We start from the raw sequence: 26,305 nt of genomic DNA on the forward strand, positions 1-26,305 counted from the left end.
TGGATTTTGGTAAGTCAGAGTAGGTCACAGTAGATGAGGGTCGTTCATGGTGGGTGGTGGGTCATGGGTCAGTGGGTCGTGGGTCACGGTGGGTGGTGGATCAGTGGGTCGTGGGTCAAGTTTACATTGACCCACGTCAACTCTGGTCAAGGTTATGTTGAAGTTCAAAAATGGCGATGGGGCAGGTTTACCAACATACGGGGCACATATTCCTATATTTTTCCGGTCTCTGTCAGTTTCTTTAATTTTAGTAGGACTATAACAAATGCATGTAGGGCCTACTGTGTAAAGAAATCTCCGAAATAACAATGTATGGTACAAAATACGTAGCCCTTGACCAACACGCGGCCGGAGATAGGACGTAAAAAGGCTAATGTTATTCTATGCTGACACTTTTTTTTTTTTTTTTGACAAAAATGACGTCCAAACGACCCCTCGAAATATCGAAGCTGCTGTGGCCCTATCCCTCCCGCTAAAAAAATACTGAATACGTGCTTGCCATTGACCACATAGTCTATTGTGTAAGAAACTTTAATTCGAATGATGAAGATTATATATGCATTTATTGCTTTGAACCTTCCTCCAACTCTCAGGCAAAGGAAAAGTGGGTGAGGTGTACAAATTGCAGCAACTGGGCACACGAAAACTGTACAAAGGAAGATGTATTTTTTGTTCGTGTTCATTGTGATTCAGACAATGGTGATTTTTGTTAACTTGATTAGGCCTACCATAATCTCACTTCTCTATACTGTCTAAGCAATAAACAAATGTACATTTTCAGTAAACGCAACGATTAATTACCTGTGTTTTAGCATGTGAAGTAGTTGGAACACTTGCCCTGTATAGTTTTAGTAGGTTGGCCAACTTGCCCCGCATACGGGGCACATTTTCCAACGTCATATGATCACAATTAACCATTGGTAGAGAAACTCAATATTCATTTTGTGAAAAAATACCTATTCCACTTCGTTCATAAAGGCACAAGGAAGAAAGTGATATTCTGTTTACCTCTAAATAGGTTTCAGATGAAATACAACACATGCAATTAAAAAAAAAAAATGGCAAATGTGCCTATGTCTCCCCTACCTGAAAGATGTCTACAAACCCCGGAAGGTGATTCGTGACATGAAAAGGAGACAAAAAGTCTCCTTGCATGTTGTCGAATTCCGCGTCGTGTACGAGGGACAATCGAATCGAGTGAAACTGACAATCGAATAATGACAATTGGAACGGAACAGAAAGATGCGCACAAACAATCTCTGTTTCCGAAACTGCGTAATGGATCATTTTGCTGATGATCATAGCCACATTCAACTAGTTTTGATGTCACGAATCACTTCCTGCATTTTGTGCATATCTTTCTGTTCCGTTATAATTGTCAGGATTCGATTGTCTATTCCAAGTTGGCACCCTTGTCACTCGTACACGACGCGGAATTCAACAACATGAAAGAGGACTTTTGTCTTCTTTTGATCACATGAATCATCTCCTGAAGTTTGTACACATCTTTCAGGTTCACCCTGTATACTTGCTCTATCTGTCCGTGTGTTCGTCCGTCTGGGAGACAAAAAATATCAAAAACTATCAAAAGGTATGAATCGAGTTTGTTGCTAGATACTCAAACCGAAAGTGCTAGAAACCAACCATTTCTGTTTATAACGTTGTTCACTATAGAGCAACAACGGTAATATATAGCGATGAATAGTTTCCTGGAATCGATTAAGCGTCCAAAAAAAAAAAAAAAAAAAAAAAAATTCATCTCCATCCTCAACTGTCTATTAAAACCGCAAGTGAGAAAACTCCACTATAACTTCCGGTTTCCGTATTGGTCTACGTAGAACATAAATGACGAGATAGGGTCAAAAATTTTTGGAATCGATTTAGCGTTCTACGAGTAGTGTTCCATCATCTCTTCTAACCTTATGTTCAAACCAGAAGTCAACCACTTCCAGTCTTAATGTTAATGGCTATAAAGTATAAATCAGTAGCGTATTTTGTGGGCTACCAGGTCTACCGTCGGTAGCCCTAGAATATTACAAAATAAAGTTATTATAATATAAACTAAATTATATTGATAATTTTGTACTTTAGTATATTCTTAAATAATGTTGATAATTTTATGCTTTAGTATCTTCTTTCAATGATACAAGTTTCTGAGAACTATGTAGTTAGAAAGATCCACTGGCTTCTTTGCATGCAGTTTGTCTCGCTAACTTAAAAGGTCTTCGATATGACAACGCAGTAGAAACCACTCTAGTTACTATAGCAAGGATCATATCAGCGCATTTCCCTTTGCTCCACCTCCACCCGCAGCGTACGAAAGGGCTGCCAGGTAACAGCTGTTGCCTGTGGAAAAATCGATTTCTTGGGGGTGAGTGAAGTGTAAAGGAAAATTATACGAGTAATGACAGGGCATTTTGGGGGTCTCTGGGAATTGTCTCGGACACATCAAGCCTCATTTCATATCATATCGGTTTGCGTCAAGACAGCGAAAATTGTGTGTTTTATAGTATTTTGCGATAGCTGCATAGCTGTTATAAATACTTGATTCATCATTTGCGTTTCCTTGCGAAGGCTCTTACAGACTGAGGCTCCTTCGTTGGTTAATCGCCTATTTCAGGATTATTTTTCAGTCGGACAGCTTCCATTTACTCTGGTGAGTAGGATTAGTACCTATCCAAAGGAAAATGTAGGGATACTTTATGGAACAAACGAAGGTAGAAATGTACGATCGTCTTTCCGTAATACTAATAATGTAAGTCTTGTTAGTGAAGAGAAAATCATATTTATCGACTTGATAAAAGAAAAGTGTGTGTTAAAGTTTTTCTTGTTTTGAAGACTGTATAATAACATGGAAACTAAACTCCAATAATAATAATAATAATAATAATAATAATAATCCACAGCAGTCCAAGCCATTGAACCAGTATACGCCACTGGTAAAAATGGCAATGGTAAGCTTTTCTGTAATCAATTAAGCGTCCCAAGAATATATAGTCCATCTCCACCCTAATCTTTCTACTAAAACCGGAAGGGGTCAGCGTAATATAACTTCCGTTTTCAACATTGAGAAAATATCACGCCATATAAACCAAATTCTTCTTCCTTAGGCATTTCCATTATTTTGATATGTTTATTGGTATAGCTATAAATATCTCGATAGGTGATTTCTGTATTGTATTCGAATTCAGATAAGTGCACCAAGTTTCCAATCGATAGAGCCTTTCTGTTTCAAGGGTGCCCTCGGAAAATATGTAAGACATAATTCTGCTCCACCCCGGACGCCCTCTTACGGAGGAAACCTTCCCTTTGCTTTGGGGAAAGAAGTGAATGACCTCGGCTGTGCTGCCAATTTGTCATTCAGTCGTTTGGTCTTGGCGAGAGAAGATCGTAGACTACTTAGCATGGCTAATAAGATAGTCCACAGTTAAGTCCGTGAAATAATACATTGTGGCAACGCTTCCGCATTCAATGATTCAAAGATCTCGGCCGCAGCAACTTGCCCCTCCTCTTCCGAGGGAGGAACGAGAATAGCACAGCGCCAGCAGGCCACACTTTAAATAGAAAGGCTGTAGCAAAAATATGAAAGGGCGAAATATTGATTTACAAGATTTGATTTGGACAGGCGCATTAAGTTTTAAAAAAAGTGTTAAAATCCACACTGATTATGATTTTACTACATATTAAGGTACTGTACTAAATGAGAAGATTATAATAATTAGCTAAGTTTACTGACACGTAGTGACCTAATTAGAACGACACCAGGCAATCGCGCTTCGAAACTACGGAGAATGAAGACACACAATCCCCTTTGGAGTCATTCCCACTCAATGGATAAATCTAATACAGAGGAAGAAAAGAACGGATGGTGAGAGAGATATACGTGAAGAAAAAGACGATTTTAGTTTCGTTTCCTAAAGATAAAAATGCAGAGGAAGCAGAGGTGAACGAATCTTTTGGTGCAGTTTTCTTTATATCACCACTACGAAGAAAAGGAGAAAATAAAGAAAAAGAAAATTGAAGATGATTTCGGGAACTCTTTCCCTTCTTTGAAGCAAAAAAAAAAAAAAAAAAAAAAAAAAAAAAAAAGCCGTAGAGCCGAATAGAACTAATGAACTCTATTTAACCGTATTGATTCCTCTGTTTAAAACAATGCATACACTTTTCCAGACTACACACTACAACTGTAATCACCATAACTATTATAAAAAGGGTAAACGTTTTAGAGTGGTGTATCCGAAAGACGAAAAAAAAAAAAAAATAGAAAGCGAGGGTGGTAAGTCAATAATCAAAATCGAAAGTTAAAGCTATAAATTATGAAGTAGAGTGGCTCAGAACTCTCAGGAACATTCCAAGACTTTACAGTAAAACTCTGAAAAATGCAATCCTACAGAAGATCACTATATTAGATGCTTGTATTAAATGGATGATTTTTAAAATAAAAAGTCAGATTTTTTAAAAAGAACTGAAACGTTGGACTTAATTTATTTCAGTTCTTTCCAGTTGAAAATTTGCTTTCTTATAACATTTTACGATCTAAAGATACGATAATTGTACTACCCATTACATACTTCACAAAATACGCACGAAGAAAACCGAAGTTCTCCGAAGCACTGCCGTTGGTATTGAGAAGATAGAGTCATATGTTTAATGATTCCTTTTCTTAAGTGAAGTGTTTTTGATCTGTAATTCACTGAGTCATGAGAAAGACATTATAGTCCGTATGCAGAGTTGTTTTGACGTATGATTAGCGTCTTACTAAAGACCTGACTGATGCAGGAAACATACGTTAGTCGAACTCTTTAGTGTGGCACTAATCACGTGTCAGAACGCATAAGGCCCTATATGTTTGTACTAATACGCGAGTATGTGCTGCATAAACAAAGAGAATGTAGTTGTATTGTTTTTACTCCAGACTAGCTAAAATATCCATTCTTTGCAAGAGAAGAATTGGATTCGTTTCCTCCCTCCCTTTGGATAGCATATCAAAGTGTAATAATAAAAACTCCCCAAGATATTCTATTTTAGGTATAAATTTTGAACCTCTTCAATCGTTTTCTCGTTACGCGATCACAAACAACATGCAACGACGATTCAAGTATGAAGAACGAAATCACAAGATCTTTTCCCCTTAAAACGAAAATTTTCTAAAACGAGGAGAGACATGTCCCTTTATTTTTAATGAGCTTATATACCGAGTTTTATCTTCCTAACTTGATAAGCTCATGAGATATTGTATTTCTGACCCCTTCTACTTCCATTAGGATGCATCTTAATCAAAGTAGAAAAATCCAGATCAAAGTAGGTATTATCTATCTACAAAAATTCAAATTGTTCTACCATTTCACCGTGATGCGATCACAAACAATAGGCAACATCGCTTTCAATGTGAAGAAGGGAATTATAAAAACCCTCTTCCTACAAAGATATAAAAACGGTAGAACACATCTTCACTTATTTTAATGAAGAGTTTTTATACCGAGTTCCATCCTCCTAACTTGGTTGGCTCGTGACATACAGTACTTCTTTACATACATTTTAAACCTCTTCTACTCTTTCCTTAGGATACGTCGTCAAATCAAAGTAATATGATAAGAACCCAGCTCAAGACAGATACTATCTCAACAATTTATTTCAAGCTGTTCAATCGTTTCCCATGATGCAGTCACTTACATGCATAACATTCAGGGTGTCTAGCAAATTTCTCTCAGCAATTCCCTGACACTTTCCCGACTATTTCCATATTTGTTCCTACCTAAGAAAAAATCGTAAAATTAAGAAAGGTTAAAATGTAATGAAAAAGTGTGCAAAATCATACCCAATCAAATACTTCCTCCTTATTCATGTATACAATGATGTAATTTAATCACGCAACTTCTTTTCTTCTATAGTAGCGACTTCTTCTGACAACTGATTCACGATTTTCTGTTTCTTTGCTTCAAGTTACTTTAATCTCTGTTGTGCTCTTCTTTTTCCAGCGGCCCTGCGATTTTTTTTCCTGTCATCACTTTCCTACGATATTCTTCAGCTTCCTTGAATCGCACGTATGCATTTCTCATTGATAGTATCATCTGGTTTGTGATAGGTAGGTACCAGCTACATTAACAGCACACACACTACACGCTGCGTTACTAAAGAATCCTCTGACAAATTTTATATTATTTTCTCGCTTACGAAAAAACTCCTTTCTAAGGTTGCATTGCCATGGGAAAGAATTAAGCACATCTTTACAATCTTGCAGAGATATACATCATTTGGTGATAAGACACTCATCCAAAAGTCTGCGTTCACTTCGTTTTTAAGACTCAATTTTCTATCGCACATGTATCTGACATACTAGAGCATTGCACTCTCTGTCTGCCTTTTCTCCGTCGAACGCTGAGACAATATACTCTGCACTAAAATTTCCAACGTTGCTCTCGGATTTGTTCAACAGCTTCCTCATGTGAATAGCAACGGTGAAGGGATTAAAAAACGTCAGTGCATTTGTAAGGGAATATTTTAACGGAGACTTCCGCTGTAGTTTGGAAACAAAAAGCTGATAGCATTTACGAACTTGTTTAAGAAAACACAGTATTTTCTTTTTACTAACCTCTGCACATTTTCTTTCCGTACTAAATTAACATAGATGTTTTCATTTTTCTCCATAACATCAATCTCACCCTGTCCATCGTTTCTTTTGTAACGAAGCTAAAAAAAGCTAATTTTGCAAGGGGCAACTTTTCGTTCAAACTCTCAGCTACTATTCTGAAGCTGCTGCAGTTGAGTTCTTTGTCTGTTCCTTTAACGGTTTCTATATATTTTCTCACATCGGTTATATTTTTTGGCTTCGTTTTGCTACTTGAGCATTTTCTGCCCACCGAAAGTGGGAAAATGGAAAAGAAAATAATGACGGACCTGTTATTTCAGAATACTGAGCACGCCCTGCTGGTACCACTCAGTCTTAAAACCACCGTGAACAACGTGAAGACTACACGAACCAAGTTCAAGAAGTCGTGGAGCATCTGTACAAGGGTGGCACAACGTTCCTCTTTAATTAGCCTTAAAAATGCGAAGTTTATGTTTGGCTCATCCACTGAAATTTGCAGAAGCTTAGATGGCATAAGCAACTGCAATACATTCTGCAAACCATATAGTATGTCTATAGCTGCCCTATAATCCATAAAAACAGAATTTATATACCATGTTCTGACTCTGTGTTTGCTGTCGTCCCAGAAGTATACACTCACATCCATTTGAGTACTTTGCGCGACAGGATTTAAACTTTCATCAAATTCAACGACATAATGTTCGCATTCTTGCAACAAGGATTTAAGTTCACGTTGAAAATATGGACACAATCCACACACGATGACATGTGGAATTTTGTCCTCGTGCAATTTCATGCCACTAGCAATTGCACTGTCTGGAAACATCCTAGTAAAAAAGAACACTATTTTCAGTACTGAGTAAAAAGTTTTGATTCATCACCGCGTTTATACACCACAAAATCTCTGCCTATGTAACACTATCATTCACTTTATATTTGTCCAGGGTCGAAGTACTAGTTGGAGAGCTTATTTCACTTGATGAGCATGTAAGAGGATCAGCGCTGGTGCCAGGTACGTCTACATGTGATGCTGCCACAGGAACAACTGAACTTTCTTTAGGTTTTGTTGGGAAATGATATGTCATTGTAACAGTCTTGTTAAGTTGCTGCAAAGTTTTGACAGTTATCCGCCAGATTTTCAAAAGTATTTTTATTCTCTTTCTTCTAAAAAAAATTTAAAAAAACTCGAATCCTAAGATTATTATAGACAGATGTTATATTTTACGAATGGAAATTATGTTTAATAAAACAAACTTATCTGCCTCCTACATCATAGACACAGTCATTTTCAATCTAACGTATACTACAAACAAATGACTGACGAGTTGCGTTCTAAACAGAAGAATGGCGAAATCCGATTTTGTGAATGATTATATTGAAATTTTCAAATGTAAATGCGGTGACACAAAGTGTTCACCTCAAGCAAATAAGCACAATAATTGTCAAAAACGTAAATTCAAATTTCCCGATTTTTTTCGCGAATTCCGACTTTCCTGATTCTCCCGACTGCTAGACACCTTAGCAACTGTATACTGTCAGCAGTTGAGCCGTGTTCAAGAGAAACTCAAAACTCTGGATCGCAAAGGAGTCCTACTGTTACAAAACATCGATAAGCTGCACGTTGCTAGGATGACGCGGGAGACCATTCTGCGCCCTGGATGGAAAACACTATTGCATCCGCCATACTCACCGGACATTGTACCGTCCGATTGTCACCTGTTCCATTCCTTGGACAACCACCTTAGAGGACTCCAATTCAAATCCCTATTAGAGGTGGAAAATTCACTTGATACCTTCTTCGCTTCACGGCCCACTATGTTCTACCGCGATGGAATCCGTGGCCTTCCAGAACGTTGGCAGAAGATCATCAATGCTAAAGGGGACTATTTTTGATCTTCCAGGTACGTCTTACGTGACATATCGATGTTTGAAGGTGGTGGATGAAAAAATAGAACTTTCTTGGTTACCTTATACACATGTATTAATTTATTTATATTGGTACCAAATTTTTATGCTTGTAGCTCTTTTGAGATAAGTTTAATGATAATTTGAGTTAGTATTATGGATAACATTTTTTGAAATGTATCTTTAGTTGTAAAACCGTTATCATATTGTTATTAAATGTAACTCAAATAAAAAATAACATTAGTATTACAACAACTTTATTTGCACTTACCTTCATTTGTTGAACATTTGTGTGCCTGACGTTAACCCAGCCAATTTTCAATGACAAATAACTCCCACATTTTCACGTATTGTTTAATAACATTTCTTAATTTCACAAACGAATTGTTATTCATTTTCAAAATTTCCACTTTTTTAACTAAACATGAATCACTTAAAGCCTAACGTATCGTAACTTGGCCTAAAGTTTGCATATTAATTTTAAAGATAAATCTAATACTAATGTTTCTTTTCTTAATTATTGCATTTGGCTATAATTTACTTAGTCACTATTTGCTTCTTTGCAGAGATATTTTGTCGCAGGATTTTTGCGATTGTCCTTACAAGCACAATAACTGCAGTAAGATGACTTACTGACAAAACATCTGCAAGACAGTGTTTTGCAGGTTGGTTTTGCATGTGCAAGGTGGAATTAAGATATCTGGCATGGCAGGCTGTGTCATCAGAAATGAACGTATGGTTTTATTGTCATCTAAGAAAAAAAAACAAACTTGGTTAAATCTAAAGGCTCTGCAAACGGAATGGTGGAGTTCTTCCAATAGTAGAGTTGAAAAATGAAATGAAATCTTTGAGTTTTACGTCCCACGCTTATGCCGGTTAGGCTAAGGGAGACGGTGATGATAAGGAATGAATGAAATGGTGGAATGAAGAAAGTGGGAGGAAACCGAGAACCCCGAGAAAACCCACGTGCGCGGTGTTTGTCCACCACAAAGTTCACTTGGCAGGGGCTGGGATCGAACCCGGGACCCCAAATAGTAGAGTTAAGATTTGCATCTCAGTACATGTCGGAAATAGTTGGAGGTAAACGGTAAACAAACAATGTCATTAATTGCTGATAGGGATTGCAGGAAATGAATGTATCTACTTTCATCACAAGAGTTTCCGTTTATTATTATTATTATTATTATTATAACAATCTGTAAATAGACAAGCTCCAGTTGGTGAAGTTGAGATATCATTCAGATCTTGTTGCTGTAACTACTGTAGCACATGTAAAACAGAATCCGATTTTCTTGCTAAACTGAAAGCATACTGTTTGTTTCCTACTTTGCTCGTAGAGTCGAAGCCTGTAAAGTCATGAAGAGCTGGTAAACTTTAGGAGAATTTTATTTCAAGTGCTTCTGAAGCAATATGACATCCTAAACCTCTTTTCCTTTCTCCAACACCAGCGACTAACCACACACTCTGGCAACCGAAGTCTTTCAGATCATGCCAGTATGATATGGCTAACACGAACACACCGTGTCTGGGCTGTGAATTATTGGGGTTACACTTCCTTTGTTTCTAACTGAATCAAACAAATGAAGAAAAATTCTTGTGTCTACTTCATTCTGGTGTTTTCAGGTTTTCATATGTTCTTATTAATTGACCTTCATGTTTAAATCACTGTCGTTTTCGTTTTCAAAACTATCAAACACTGGAAATTGGCTGGATTAACATCAGGAACACATATGCTCAACAAATGAAGGTAAATGCAAATAAAGTCGTTGTAATGCTAATATTATATTTTCATTTCAGTTACATGTATTAACAATATGATAATGGCTTTACAACTAAAGATACATTTCCAAAAATGTAGTCCATACCAAACTCAAAATGTCTTTAAAGTTCTCCCAAAGAAGCTACAAGCATCAAAATTTAGTATCAATTAAATAAATCAATATTCTAACTAGTGATACCTTGTATTTGGTCATTGGGCTTACGAGGGGTAATTGGGGGGAGGTTGAATTTGCCCATTTCTCCAGTGTATATTTTCTTATAAAAGAAAGCCACATATTTGAACTTTCAGGAACGCTGGCAACACTGTTATTTGTCATACGCAGGAAAAAAAAATCCCACGTGTACGCCAGACATTAGGAACAGTCATATGAAAACAATGCAGGGCGTAGGTACAATAGCAAGGGAGACAAACATTCGGAAGCTCGTACCACTTTCCACTCTCCTTGTATATTTGTCGTCTACCTTCACGTTGTCTGGCAACCATAGTGACGCCCCTATTAGTCACAGGACCATGAACAATACCTCGTTGGAAATATTATAGAACAGATTCCAACTAGATAACCTTTGTGTCCCCATGCCGAACTTGTAAAAGAAGAAGAAAAAGAAAATTAAAAAAATGGAAAACACGATTTTAAGTTTGTGGAGCTCTGGCAACACAGTTGTTTGTCTTACGCAGGAGAAGCACAAAAGTTACCTTCCTGAAATATGTGCCCCATATGCTTTCCAAAGAGGTATAGTTCATGTCCCTGTGACAATTAGGGGCGTCGCTAGGGCTGCCAACGTGACGACAGTCCATCGAAAATATGTACAGTGTGTCCATTGGAAGTAGGCACTTCCAAAATTTTATATCTTGTTATTGTATCTACGCCCTTCATTTTATTATATGATTGTTACCTATGTATGGCGTAAATGTGACATTATTTCTTTCCTGCGTAAAACAAAATACAATGTTGCCAGCGTCTCAAATTTTACAAAAATTAGTTTTTCTTCCTTTTTTTTTATTTTCTTCTTTTACGTGTTGGGCACTGGAGGCACAAAAGTTACCTCCTCAGAATTTCTGTTTTATAAGCCTTCCAACGAGGTATGGCTCATGTCCCTGTGACAATTAGAAGGGATACTAAGACCGCCAACGTGAAGGTCTACGATTTTCTGCGCCCCACCCCCCAAGTTGTCGACCACGCTGGGGGGGGGGGGCGACGACATCGGTTTCACGATCACTATAGTGCCTGTAGCAATAATCATAAATAAAATTGCGTTAGGCTTTCCATGCATGCTCAACCCCCCACAGATCCCGGCCTATAGGATTTTCGTCACTCCAACGATGTCAGTTGCTGGTGTCGTTTATTCCATTTCTAATGAAAGTGATATCTTCGATGAACAAGATGAATGGCAAAACATTAAGATGCTCTTGTACCCATTGGGGGAAACCATCACGTAGTTCATTGTCTCCTGGATGGAGATGTTGCACTCTTTGGATATGGAACGAATCAAGCCCTTCTCCTCGCAATACAGCATGCACATACGTACGTGGAGGTGCAAGTTGATTAGAAATGTAGAGTTTTCGTTTGTTAGGGAATAGTATTGTATTTCCAATTTTGCACGAAAACATTCCTTTATTAATATTCGTAACCACTGTCATTTATGGAAAGTTGGAACATTGTTATAATATTAGGGTAAGAAGTTTTAGGAAGAATTTTTTTTCAGCTTCTTATGAACCTAAAAACTTAACAAGTATACAGGATCTTTGGGATACAGTATTATTTTCACCTAAATCAGATATTGTTCCTCTAGCGACAGCGTTTCCACTCAAGAGCAGTGTAAAATTGTTTTAAAAAGGGAATTTTATAGGGAAAAGCTAATACTAATTTGCCTAATAGTATTTTTCTAAATATCATATATAAATAATTTGTCGACTAGATATATATGATATGCAGAGCCTGCTCTACCATATCTGTAACACGTGCATTTGCATGGAGCGGCAATTTTGGAGGGTCCGGCAAAATCTGTTATAAGTAGAGACCGGATGTTTAAGCACTAAAATCTTGGAAAATAGGCACTTAAAATTTAAAAAATAAGCAGTAGAATATAGGCACTAAAATGCAACTCGAAATAATGAAGATAAATACACATTACAATTTAAAAAACAGATTCGTCATAAATAGTGTTCAAAGAATATAGCAACATACCTGTTTGTTAGTCTTCTTTCATTCTATATGTAAAGAACGAAGCTTGATATGCATATTATATATATATTTATTATAATATTTAATTTAAATAATATACTTGTTTAGAGTCCGGATATTAGGCAAAATGTTCTTTAATTCTAAAGATATGATCAAAAATAACGTTTTAAAGTTTATATAGGGGGATTATAGTTTCGATTTAAGCCAACTTTATTTTGCCTATTTCGTCCCTCACTGCCTAAATAACTGCCTTAGTGGCTAATGTTGCGTATTCAATGCATTTTCTTTGAAATAAGACTTAACTGGGAAATACATATAATTTATATACTGTAAATAACACAAGCACATGGTACATTACAATCTCTTTCTCTCATATATATATATATATATATATATATATATATATATATATATATATATTGCTATATAGCCTAAAGGATACAGATGATGAGTAAAATTAAATTTATGGTGATCTCTCACCTATAATTGAAACTGGGACAACGTGTACCAAAAACGCACCCGCTAGCTGGTTACAATAATCATGAAAAAAAAAAAAAAATCCCTGACATTTCCTGGTTTTCTAGAACAAATTTCTGCAGGCGTCACTACGATTGTGAAAAAACAAATTGGAAACTAATGAACGTTTGCGATGTTTTTCCGCGAAAGTGGGTAGAGAAATATTAAAGAAAATGGACGAAGTCAGTAACGTTACGTTCGAATATCAATTGACGTTAACAGAGAATGGAGTTCTCCATCAAAGAAAAAATCGTGGTTTACTAGAAGTCATCTTACCATCACAGAAATTTCTCTTCCCTGCGGACGCATCTCAACGCAGGCCCACCAGTTTCGCCCTGTCCTGACTCGGTAAGATAGTATTCGTGTTTTTTAGTGGGTACCCAACACCATTGTTTTTCAGCAATTATTTCTGGCGACCCCTCTGAACTTAAAATATGCTAAGTTCAGTACTGTCATGCCTCCGAGTGCAAATATTTTGAAGAAGAGGAAGCATAAAATCTGTGAAAGAAATAGTCTATGATCTTTGAACAATTATTACTGATGGCCCCTTTGAACTTCATCTATGCTAACGGAGATATTTTTGTACGTCACCCAGCGCAAAACTTTTAGGGGCAATAAGAATTAAATTAGTGAAGAATTATACTTTTTCAAGATTTATTTCGAGTGGTATGTAAAGTACACAGCACGTTATGTTGTGCCTTTTTTTTTTTTTTTTTTTTGCAACATTTCTACATCACACTAAATTGAAATAGCGCCCACTCAGTGCTCTACCTTTGTGTGGGCACCAATGCTGTTTCGAAGGACCACGAGAAGTTCCTAAATGTACTAAATTAGGTAATATACGGTTATATCTTCAAACCAGAGTCGTGCAAACCTTTCAGGAATCGAAAAAAGGGAGGCATTACCTATTTCCTAACCTAAATCACTTCATAGGGACTCTGGTTCTTGTACCGGCTCCGAATTGTCGATGAGGGTGTGGACATTCCTTCCTCTGTGCAGATTTACTTTAGGAGGACCTTCTGATGATACAATGTCGCTTACATTATAACCACAACAACACAAAACGGCTTAAGTTTAGAGTTGCCCCTCCAGTCCAGAGTTGCCCTTGGACTTTGCAACATACAAAAACCAGCGCTGAAAGTATTAAAAATTGTTACATTTCACTTAACTTCAGTACTCCGTGGGCTTCACAAAAATTTAAAAGATTTTCTTCATTATTTTTGCGCATCTGTTACACTTATTCGCCATATTTTACAACTACCATGCTGCTGAAACCTTCCGCAAATGCTTCCGCATCTGGCAAATGGTACTAACTTCCACATATCTTTTCTCGTATTAAACATAACTCTCCTGCTGAAGTTACATTCCTAAACATCAAATAAAAACTTCAAATTATCATTTCTTACCTCATTTCTCCTGTAAATTTTCCTGATTTTTATAAAAAGCGGAGGGGTAACTCTAAACTTAACCCCACAAAACAACCAACGGCCTATGTGTAGCAGAAGGGGTCCAGCTCTTTTCTCTAAAAAAATTTACAATTTTGGTAATTTCTGTTCACATTCGGTTAGATGTTTCGGGTAGGTTTGGTTAGTTTAAGTTAGGTTAGGCTAGTTTAGGTTACGTTAGGTTAGTTTAGTTTATGTTATATTAGTGTAGGGGTCCCGCATAATTTTCCGAAAAATGACAGAATTTCGCTTATTTCTACTAATATTACGTTAGTTTAGGTTAGCTTACGTTAGTTTATGTTAGGGTAGGTTAGATTTGGTTACGTTATGTTACGTACTTGCATCACTCATTTCTCCTGTTAATTTTGTGTTTCATACGTGCTTCTGGACCCCTTGTACTAAACATAACCCTAGCCAACAACAACTACTACTTTTTTTAACTTCACCTATCCCCCTCATCTGATTTTCACTCACTCACTCTCCCTCACAACCATTCTACAATTGACCCTGTACATTTCCTAAAATTGTTCGGTGATACAAGCTAATCTGACCCTACGCTACTTATCCCTACCTTGTGTTATGTCAATAACGTGACAAAACAATTCTTCTGCATAAAGTGCACTCATTGTTCCAAAAGGTACCTTGTACCTCAAATTATTAGTTTCCTAACACTAACTATAACGCCATGACAATTTGATTCAAAACCAAACATAGTCATATCGTTTCTCTTAACACAATAACTTTGTAAATTCTAAACATATTTTATTTATAAACAATGTCTTTATATAGTAAAAACAATTAAATAATAAATAAATTACTAAAACATAATCATTAATACCTTATTTGAAAAAAATGTTCCCTCAGCTAAAACCAACAAGTCGTGACTTGATATCACAATTTAACAGTCTGGTTCGATACTATGTAATCAATTCATGATGTAATAATTATACAACAGATTAAAACATCAGTAAGGAAACATGCAGCCTATATTTTTCTAATTCAGAAAATAGAAGAACATTTATCTTAAATAATTACTTCAAAATATTTTATTCAATAAATTTCAGTTATCCTAAGTCTACGCACCCTGAGAACGAGATTAAGAAGTTTTCAGCCTCCCTGTTTTAGGATATGAACATACTAAAATGGAAATGACGTTCAACGTGACGTAGTATACTGCGACGTTGCCACTAATAGTCGTTACCGCTAGGCATAGTATGGTTTAAGAAATGCAAAAACGAAAAAAACAAATGAGCCAAACAACAGAAGGTGATGCAATAATGATAATAATAATAATTGTAACAAAGAAAATATAACTTACTCTGCCATTCCCGTTTTCCAAAACGTGACTTGTTGCCCTTGATGTCTCTTTCAAAGCTTGGTCAGATGTTTTAATGTTAGTATTATCCCACACCTTTGAGTTTATTTTTAGCCAAGGGTTTATCCGTACAAACAATATACATATCATCATCCCTAAATTGTTTAATATTCCTCAAATACTTACGCTTCCATGTTATGATATTCGTCTTCTGAATCAATAAGGTTACAAGACATGCTTTCCTTGCTGGTTTGTAAGTAGTGTGTGCGTCTTTAGTGTACAAAATCCTGGGATCGATTCCAGGTATCAGAAAAAAATTTCATATTCGTTAATTTCCATTAATCATCCGTCTAGTTTAACCTACAGGACATAGGCTTGTGACGTTAAAGCTAAAAAAAAAAAAAAAAAAAAAAAACGTTTACATATGTGGCACCATTCGAAATAATTGTTCAAAAATTAGAATTTTTCTCCAGTTTCCTTCTTATTGTTCCCTAAATTATTAGCGCTGCGTGACATGAAAATATCTCATACGCAATAGTTAAATTTCAAGGGGGCCATCATAAGCAAAATGTTGAAGAAATTCAATTGTTTTACGATTTGTGTACAAACACGGCGTTCCAATGTATGCATAAAAACTACAGTGCAAAAACCACAAAACAACCTGTGTCAGGTGGCCACTAAAAGGCACGAATGCTAATCAACCGAGTGTAAGTAGGCCGAAGCTGGAGGGCGCGTGCATTAATGATGGAGAGCGTCCGGAGGGATCAGGCGCGTCAGCAAAGGTGGGTATACCCATCAGCATGAGTGTGAAAACGAGTGGGTTACGGCAATGATACGAGTTTCAGTAGTAGCTGTCATTGTTTCACACTACTAGCGTTCTACTTGTAAACATAAAATACAACTTCTGTACACTTTGCATAAATACACCGCCAGTGAAAAATAGTTTCTAATAGTCAACTTTCATATACGCTGACTTATTTTATCTGTAGTAAACCATTTTATTTTATCTGTAGTAAAGCACAATTATTTTACAATAGTAACTCTGCACTTGTAAACATAAAGTACAAGTGAATTACTTCCTATTTAATTGCATCACTTGCAGAAATTTGTTCTTCATAAATATGTCCTTTCATGCAACGTATTGAACTTCACCTGTAAATCCTCCAAAATGTGGTGTGTCAAAAGTAAACCCGCAAAAAACATTATCGCTTACGAGACAAAAATCTGAATTCCACGTCAAGTAGTAGGCGATGCCTCGTCCACACTGACAAAGCAGGCTATCGGCCACTACTATAATAGAATGATTTTTCGGTGCTTGTGTACTTTTGGCGCACCACATTTTGGAAGATTTACAGGTAAAATTAAATACTTCGTATGAAAAGTCATATTTATAAGGAACGCATTACTGCAGACGACAGAATTTTATACAAAGTAATATACCTGGATTTTAGGTTTACAAGTGTAGGGTTACTAGTGTAAAATCATTACAGGTGGTGGATAAAAAGTGAGTGCATATGAAAGGCGACTATAATAGACATTATTTCCCACTAGCGGTGTATTTCTGTACATTGTACAGAAGCTTTATTTTATGTTTACAAGTGGAGCGTTACTAGTATGAAACCATGACAAGTGCTATTGAAAGTCTTGTCTTTGCCAAAACCCGCGCGGGCCTTCAGCTGCGTCCTGCCCTAACTCGGTCTTTTTGCAGTGTAGTTCTTATGCCATACATCCGGAAGTCGTATTTATAAGCAAACCGAAGAAGAATTGTAATTTTTCAACAATTTCTTCTGGTGGGCCCTTGAATTTTATGTATACCAAGTGATATATTTTCATGTCGCCCAGCGCAAATCTTTTAGAAGATAGGAAATTAATGAAAGCATTATAATTTTTCAACAATTATTTCGAGTGGTGCGCGAAGAGTAAACCTGCACAGAATTTTCCGTAAAGAAGGAAGCTCATTAACCTATACATATATGAATTTTATAGCATATTGTTGATTGGCTAAACGTGTCATATTTCTACAGTCTTGTCTTATTCTGCCGCTAGGGCGCTAATCCCGCACCAGTTTGGTTAACGCCATACAAAAAATTTGTACTAGTTTGCAATAACATGAACAGCATCTTTAACTGCTTATTGTATATTTTGCGTTGGGCTGTGATCCGCAAACTTTGCCATGACATAACAAGGGTGGGGCCTTAAATTTTTTATTGTGTGGAGTACAAACCTTTCCTTTAGTTTAGTATGTTACAATTCCTGTACAACTTTTATTATAGTTTCGTTTACAAGTAATGTTGCTTCAGAGATCTTCTGAATTGCTTCTGAAACAGTTTCAGTAACTTCCTTCACTGTCTGGCTTTCGAAATAAGAGTAAACGTTTAATAACATAGCTTTCATAATTAGAAAGAGGTTTCCCGTTCTTTCTTTTAACACTATGGAAAGACAGCAGCCACTCACAAAAAACAGCATAACAGCAACTAAACACATTATTCTCAACACTTGTAACACAATTTTATGTTTAACCACAATGGGACAGGACGCTTGGGCGCCACCATTTGGGCGCGGACGTTTCGGCGCTGCCGTTTGGGCGTTTGAGCGCCTGATTTTGGGCGCGAGTACATAGTAAAAATCACAACTAACGACACATAAAGTAAGCTAGGCACTGAAAAATAAGCGCGAATCAAGATATATATACACATTTCCTACACTTCTATCTCACCTCACTTATCTGTATATTTTCTATCTCTATATTATTTATTCATCTAAATTAAATAGTTTAATGCGTTTGTGTCATTTTTTTGCCAATATCGTCATGGATTGATTTTTCGCTTGTTCACGATTGTTGTACTTCAACATGTTGATCTGTTTTTTTGCATTATATAAGAAAGCTAGGAAATGAAAATATATGTTAATTTAAAACATATTGATTTAATTTTTGTATTTTTTAAAAAAAATTAATAATTACATACTTATGAATCTTAAAATTTGTTTTCTTTCGTATTACGTTTGCCAAACTCTTCTCTTTCTTAAGTACAATAAAGAACTACCAATAAAAGATTTCCGCGCACTCGAGTTGAGGGAAGTGGCCCCGCGTAGTCGCTAACGCTCTCGCCTTCGGTGCGAGCGGTCCCCGGTACGATTCCCAGTGGGGGCACTCGGTCCAAAAAGTGTACCACGCTTTTTCAGGCCAGCCATCCTGAATGAGGTTTCCCTGGGTTTTCCTCATTCACACCAGGAAAATGCCGCTGCGGTACCTAATATATATGCCCCAGGCAGCTTCTTTCCTTCCCCAATCCTTTCTTCCTTCCCTTTCCCCGGAAAGTGTGCTCCCTCAAACGTGACGGGCTAAGTGGCCTTAGATGCCCAGAAATGTAAAAATCCAAAATCCTGATCAAGCTGAGGGAAAGATGTTAATACAGGGTGTCTAAGACATTGAGTTTAGGAACTGCATTATGCCGTATTTCTGGTATCACTTTTTTTTATTAACATTCCAATATAAAAATCAAAACTATCAAAACATCGTCCTATTGTAAGCATTTAATTTGCATTTAAAAAATGGCGAAAGGAAAAAAAGAAGGATTTCAAAGTGTAAATTAATAGTTAAGTGTACATATATTGATCATTTAGCCAGTAGAAATGTGTTTGACATTCACACGTATTGCATAACTACAGTAGAAGGCCTGCTTTAAGTTTTTAATGGAACAGGGTCACTATGTATGTAATGCAGTCAGTAATATCTAGGCTCGTCTACTTACCTTTGGCTTGAAAAGTTACCAAATAAAAAGCACACTTTGGTTGAAATTTATTTACAAAATTTAATTATTAACTCAGTTTTTAGAATTTTGAAATTCTAGTATTTCTAGTATGTAAAATAAAATCTAGTAGAATTCAAAGACTTCCACTACAGTAGACACCTCGTGATATCTTGATTCGAACCTAGTATTCAGCGCCTAACATAATGAATTTTTAATTTAACTCGCGCCCAAACGTCTGGCACCCAAGTGGCTTCGCGTCCAAACATCCAGTGCCCAAACGTCCGCGCCAAAACGGCAACGCCCAACCGTCACGTTACCGAACCACAATCCCTAATAATAACAAGCAACAGCAATGAGAATGTCAAGAAAATTAATAGCGATAGGGCACATTAGTGCGATTTAGTTTGCAAGAATCAACATTATGATTATCTTTTGATTTTTGCGTTTTCTTGCGTTGTTGTATACACAATTTTAAGAGAGACTGGTACGGAATGAGTAAAAATTACCTCAGAAATTTTGCATTTCGTTGACGCAAACCATTACGGATGAAATCCAAGGTCAATGGATTCTATTCTGCCATCGAACGAAGTGGCAGTAACTGAGTTAACGTTACTAAACTTCCACTGTCGCAAGAAAATTAACTGAGGAAAGATAAGGTTGTCATTTCCTATTGTTATTCTAACAATCGTTCTTAGTCATTTTCCTCCTGCAAAGTAACTATATTTTTAAAAGTTTTTCGTTACGCTGTTACTTGAGAGTTGGTATTTTGGGACTCTTACTTCTGTCATGTTTCTCTTTTTGTTATTGGCTGCAGGCAGGATTGTCAGAACTATTATGGCGTGCACTATACTATACTATACTACTTTTAATATAAAACGATACCTATTAATATATAGAGCTGCACAGACTATATTGTATTGAACTAAAATGCTTTTATACGTCACTACACGAAATGGCTTTTAGTGTCATTCACCATCCACTTATTCTACGCATAAAGGCAACAATCACATTTTAAAAGTATGCTGTATTATATGGGCGTGTATAACTGAGGCAAATAACCCATCATCATTTCTAAAGAAGAGCGCATTTATTTCCTACTGGCTACGTTGTTGAGGCGTATTTGGCATAGTTCCATTTTACTATTTTCCACAACCTGAAACAAGGTATAACTCTGACAAAAATAATAATATAGGAATTTAGAAAACTTTTCGGAGGTGTATAGACCAGTATTTCTCCTGTCCACATTACTGCTACAAAAAATAATCAGTTTACATTTTTGTTATACTACACCATTTGTGAACTTCTCGTGATACGGAGGAAATAAAACAACCGGAGTAAATTTTAAGATGAGACGAAGCTAATCCTTCGTTAATCGAGACGAAAAATACGTCTTCTATAATCGAGAAAAGACGAGAAAACCTTATTTCTCGTCTCGTAAGAAATACTATTTGAACAGATTGTTGATTGTCTGTATTCACCTCAGCGACTCCAAAACTATGAGTTCTACACTAACCTTAGTGAATTTAAACATTCTAATTTTCATCATCCCGTATGTCGATGGCGGTTAAACTTAGAATTGAACAGCTTCGCGAGCGTTACTTTTTACCTCAGTGACCCCGAAAGTATGGATTCGACACTAATATCAATAGTTTTTGATTATTTTTACATTTCAACCCACTAACAACTCGTCAGAAACTACAAGCGCCCCCTCCCACTAAAAGGGGAATCAATAAGTACGCCAGGAACTTTTACTTAGGGGGATGTTCAAAATAAAAGGGGGTGTATTCAGAAAGCAATATACTCTGTAATTCAACTGTTAGAGCCTTTCTAGTTCATCTGTGCCCCTGCTGGCGCTGCTTTCGATATGTGATTTCCCGTATCTCCCTCGAACAGGGAGGGACAGGTTGCTGCTAGAAGTACTGACTGACCCCTCTATATTGAGCAGTCAGCAAAAAATTTAGTGACGTCATAGGTCAAAGGTCAACGCCCTTGGCCCGGGGTCAATGACCTAGGGGTACTTAGGGCCATCCCCTCTAAATTGTAGCGGGGGTACCATGGCCCACCCCTAAATTTTGGCAGGGGTACATAGGTCCACCCCCTTAAATTTTGGAAATTGCCAAATCTAAAAATTGGGTGTGGTAGCCTAGGACCGTAATATGTACCTCTATTAGTATTGGGGGTCTATGTCGTTCCCTTCCATGGGTAAAAAATTGCCAAAAATTCAAATTTCGGGGGTATTTAACCTAATTTATCCCCTTTGATGAGGTGTTATTACCTTATATAGTTATATGGACGTATACAGGGGTCCATTAGCTTTCATAAGACATGGGTATATTAATGCACCCCTTTAAAATTTTGGGAGGGATACCTTGACCCATCCCTTAAATTTTAAAAATTGTCAAAATTAAACATTTGGTATTATAGTACTGGACCCTAATGTGTATTATGATAAATTTGGGTGGTCCACCTCGTTCCCTTTTAGGGGTACAAAATTGCCAAAATATAAACGTAAGCAATACGTTGTACCACGTGTTTGGTTTTTGACCTAATTTATCTCCTTGGATGAGGTCCTATTACCTTATATAGTTATATGCTCGTGTATAGGGGTCCATTACCTATCATAAGACATAGGTACATTTGTGCACCTTTTAAATTTTTGGGAGGGGTACATTGGCCCACACCTTAAATTTTGGAAATTGCTCAATTTAAACATTTGGTATAGTATAGGACCCTAATATGTATCATGATAAATTTGGGTGGTCCACCTAGTTCCTTTTAAGGGGTACAAATTTGCCAAATTTTAGTATAATCACGTGTTTGGTTTTTGGCCCAAATTTTTCCCCTTTGATGAGGTCTTATTAGGTTATATGGTCAAGTATATTGTTCCATTTCCTATCATAAGACATGGGTATATTGATGCATCCCGGGAGGGGTACCTTGGCTCACCCCTTTAATTTTGGAAATTGTCCAATTTAAGCATTCAGTATCATAGTACAGGGCCTCAACATGTATCCGGATAAATTTGCGTAGTCCACCTACTTCCCTTTCATGGGTAAAAAATTGCCAAAATATAAACATAAGCAGTATGTTGTACTATGTGTTTGACTTTAGGCACAATTTATCCCCTTTGATGAGGTCCTATTACCTTATATAGTTATATAGTCATGTATAGGGGATTAATTTCCTATCATAAGATACACCCATTTAAAAAATTGGGAAGGGGTACCTTGGCTCATCCACTCAATTTTAGAAATTGTTTAATATAAACATTTGGTATCATATTACAGGACTTCAATATGTACCACTATAAATTTGGATGGTCCACCTCGTTCCCTTTCACTGGTAAAGAACTACCAAAAAATCAAATTTCGGAGGTTATTGACCCATTTTATTTCATTTGATGAGGTCTTATTACCTTATATGATTATATGGGCATGTAAAGGGGTTTATTTTATTTCTTAAGATGTAGATACATTGGTGCATTCGTTGAAAAATTGGAAGTAGTACCTTAAATTTTGGAAATTGCCAAATTTAAACATTTAATATAGTACTATAGAACCCTAATATGTATTAGTATAAATTTGGGTGGTCCATTTTGTTCCCTTTTATGGATAAAAAGAGTTAAAGTTCAAATTTTGGAGGTTATTGACCCCTTTGATGCGGTTTTATTATCTTATATGTATATATGAATGTGTTCAAGGGTCTGGAAGTGATTATTTATTCCCTTTGATAAGGATGAATGTGTACAGAGGTTTATTACCTTTATATTTTTATGTTCCCTTTTAAATTTTAAAGTAAGTTAGTTAGTTAGTTACATATTAGGGTCCTATACTATGATACCAAATGTTTAAATTGAGCAATTTCCAAAATTGAAGGGGTGGGCCAATGTACCCCTCCCAAAAATTTAAAAGGGTGCACAAATGTACCTATGTCTTATGATAGGTAATGGACCCTTATACACGAGCATATAACTATATAAGGTAATAGGACCTCATCCAAGGAGATAAATTAGGTCAAAAACCAAACACGTGGTACAACGCACTGCCTACGTTTATATTTTGGCAATTTTGTACCCCTAAAATGAAACGAGGTGGACCACCCAAATTTATCATAATACATATTAGGGTCCAGTACTATAATACCAAATGTTTAAATTGGGCAATTTCCAAAATTTAGGGGGTGGGCCAAGGTACCCCTCCCAATTTTTGTAAAGGGGTGCACCAATATACTCATATATTATGAAAGGGAATGGACCCCTGTATACGTCCATATAACTATATAAGGTAATAACACCTCATCAAAGGGGATAAATTAGGTTAAAAACCCCCGAAATTTAAATTTTTGGCAATTTTTTACCCATGGAAGGGAACGACATAGACCCCCAATACTAATAGAGATACATACTATGGTCCTAGGCTACCACACCTAATTTTTAGATTTGGCAATTTCCAAAATTTAAGGGGATGGTCCCATATACCCCTGCCAAAATTTAGGGGTGGGCCATGATACCCCTGCCAAAATTTAGAGGGGGTGGTCCTAAGTACCCCTAGGTCATTGATCCCGGGCCAAGGGCTTTGACCTATGACGTCACTAAAATTTTTGCTGACTCGGCTCAATATAGAGGGGTCAGTACTACTCTGCTGCCGAGATCTTTCAATTGTTGGATGTGGAAGCGTTGCCACAACGAATTATTTCATGGACTCCACTGTGCTTCGTCTTGTTAATCACTTTAAGTAGCCTACGATCTTCACTCGTCAAGACAAAACGACTGAATGACAAACTGGCAACACAGCTGAGGTCATTCACTTCTTTTCCGTACGCAAAGGGAGGGTTTCGCCCGCCAGAGGATGGGGGGTGGGGTCGAAGTTTAGTTCGCATAGTTTCTGAGGGCACAGGTGGAATAAACAGGCTCTAGCGATAATAATAACTAGTTTAATGGTCTCCTCCCTCTCAACCTTCATTTATACTTCAATCTGCTAGAAAAAAGAAACTTACGCGCTGTAATTGATATATTTCTTGGAAAGGACTGTGGCGCCCAGAAAAGAAGGATTAACCCTTTTAAGATCTTATGGCACAATTTGTACCATATGGGTGTTTTCTGGAACTTTGCGTTATAATTCTCCTATTTAAGCCTTTTCGTCCGAGTTTCTTTGGTTTTTCAGCCACAGAAGTATTGCAATGTAAGTTTCTTTACTTTTAACAGCAAATTCGTATGCCCAATAGGTGTACTGATGTCATATACATCGTCAATATATTTTCTTTAGTACACGAGTGTACCATAGTACTTTGCGTTATAATTCTATTTAAGCTTTTTCTTCCGGGCTTGTTTTGTTTTACAGTCATATAAGCATTAAAAAGTAAGTTTCTTTACGTTTTAGAGCGAATACGTACGCCCCGTAGTTGTAGTGACGTCATGGGGTCATCAATATGATATATTGCTTTTAGTACACGGGTGTACCGTGGTACTTTGCGTTATAATTCTCCTATTGAAGTTTTTTTTTTTTTCGTTCGGATTTCTTTAGTTTTTCAACCGCAGAAGTAATGCAAAGTAAGTTTCTTTACGTTTTAGGGACCTTGATTTTGGGACTACGTTTACACAGGGCCGGTCAAGAGGGGACCAAACTTCGCAAGAGGGATTTTTTCCCAGAAAATTTTCCATTTCGCCTCAAATTTCCCCTTTCATATATGCGGTATGGACATGTTAGTGGCACCATTTCAAAGACTCTTCTATTCTGAATAGAATGATATATGAACCATGGTCTCAGGGGAAATGGTCACTTGTAAGGAAATTTTTACATTATGCCCTTAGTTTCAGGAAATTTTAGGCTTATTTTCTTAGGATAGGATTTTGGATTTGAGATTTTTGGACTTTCAGCATCTAAGGCCATTTAACCCTTCACGTTTTGAGGGATCACGTCCCTCGGCAAGCACACAATTTGCGGAAAGGGAAGGAAGGAACGGCCTGGGACCTATAAGTTAGGTACCACCCCGGCATTTGCATGGTGTAAGTGAGGAAAACCCCAGGGTAACATCATTCAGGGTGGCTGGCCTGAAAAAGCGTTTTTCACTTTTTCAACCGAGTGTACCCATCGGGAATCGAACCCGGTACAGGCTTATTTTCTTATATGTGTAGTACGGAGTTAAATATTTTTACTGTCCTTTCGTTTCAAGATATTGGATTGATTTTTTGTACAACTATCTAGTACATCTCGTAGTATTTTTCAAGTGATTTAGGGACCTCTATGTTTACACAGGGCTGGTCCAGAGGAGCCCAAACTTCGCAAAACGGATTTTTTTTTTAGAAAATTTCCCAAATTCGCCTCAAATTTCCCTTTTCTGGCATATGGTATGGACATGTTAGTGGTACCATTTGAAAGGCTGCTCTATTCTAAAGAGGATGAGGCATGAACCATGATCCTACGATAAATAGTAATTTATCAGGAAATTTCTACATTACGTCCTTTGTTTGGGAACGGTTGGGCTTATTATTTTATACGCATTTTACAGTGGTAAATAATTTTTCCCGTCCTTAGTTTTCAAGGTATCTCAGTGATTTTTAGTACAAGTATCCAGTACATCTCTTAGTATTTTTCAAGTAATTTTGGGATCACTATGTTCACACAGGGCCCTTCCAGTAGGGCCCAAAGTGTGACAAAAAATCCCGGAAATTTCTTCTTTCCCCTCAATTTTTCCCTCTCCTGGTAAAAGGCATGTAAGTGGTACCATTTGAATGTCTGCTTTATTCTGAAGAGAATGAGGTATGAGCCATGATCCTAGTGTAAATAATGACGATGCAGTAGCTGCTTGACTGAAAGTCTAAA

General features: G+C 36.9%; 1 protein-coding gene across 10 annotated transcripts in view; it reads right to left on the reverse strand.

Annotated features, from left to right (window-relative positions):
* The window catches only part of LOC145688034 (uncharacterized), a 188,010-nt gene that overhangs the window by 103,093 nt on the left and 58,612 nt on the right, over positions 1–26,305 (reverse strand). The window contains exon 5 of one of the 10 annotated variants that reach the window (XM_081761725.1): positions 15,919–16,121. The exons of 7 other annotated variants lie outside the window; for them this stretch is intronic. The gene's annotated coding sequence lies outside the window, so the exon portion shown is untranslated. Of the gene's footprint in view, positions 1–15,255; positions 15,339–15,500; positions 16,122–26,305 lie in introns of those variants that run through there. 2 more of the 10 variants (XM_081761723.1, XM_081761730.1) reach the window with 2 other exon arrangements.

The sequence above is a fragment of the Thermobia domestica genome, chromosome 6, assembly GCF_964235325.1.
Source record: "Thermobia domestica chromosome 6, izTheDome1.hap1.1, whole genome shotgun sequence".
In the NCBI taxonomy this organism is placed as follows: Eukaryota; Metazoa; Arthropoda; class Insecta; order Zygentoma; family Lepismatidae; genus Thermobia; species Thermobia domestica.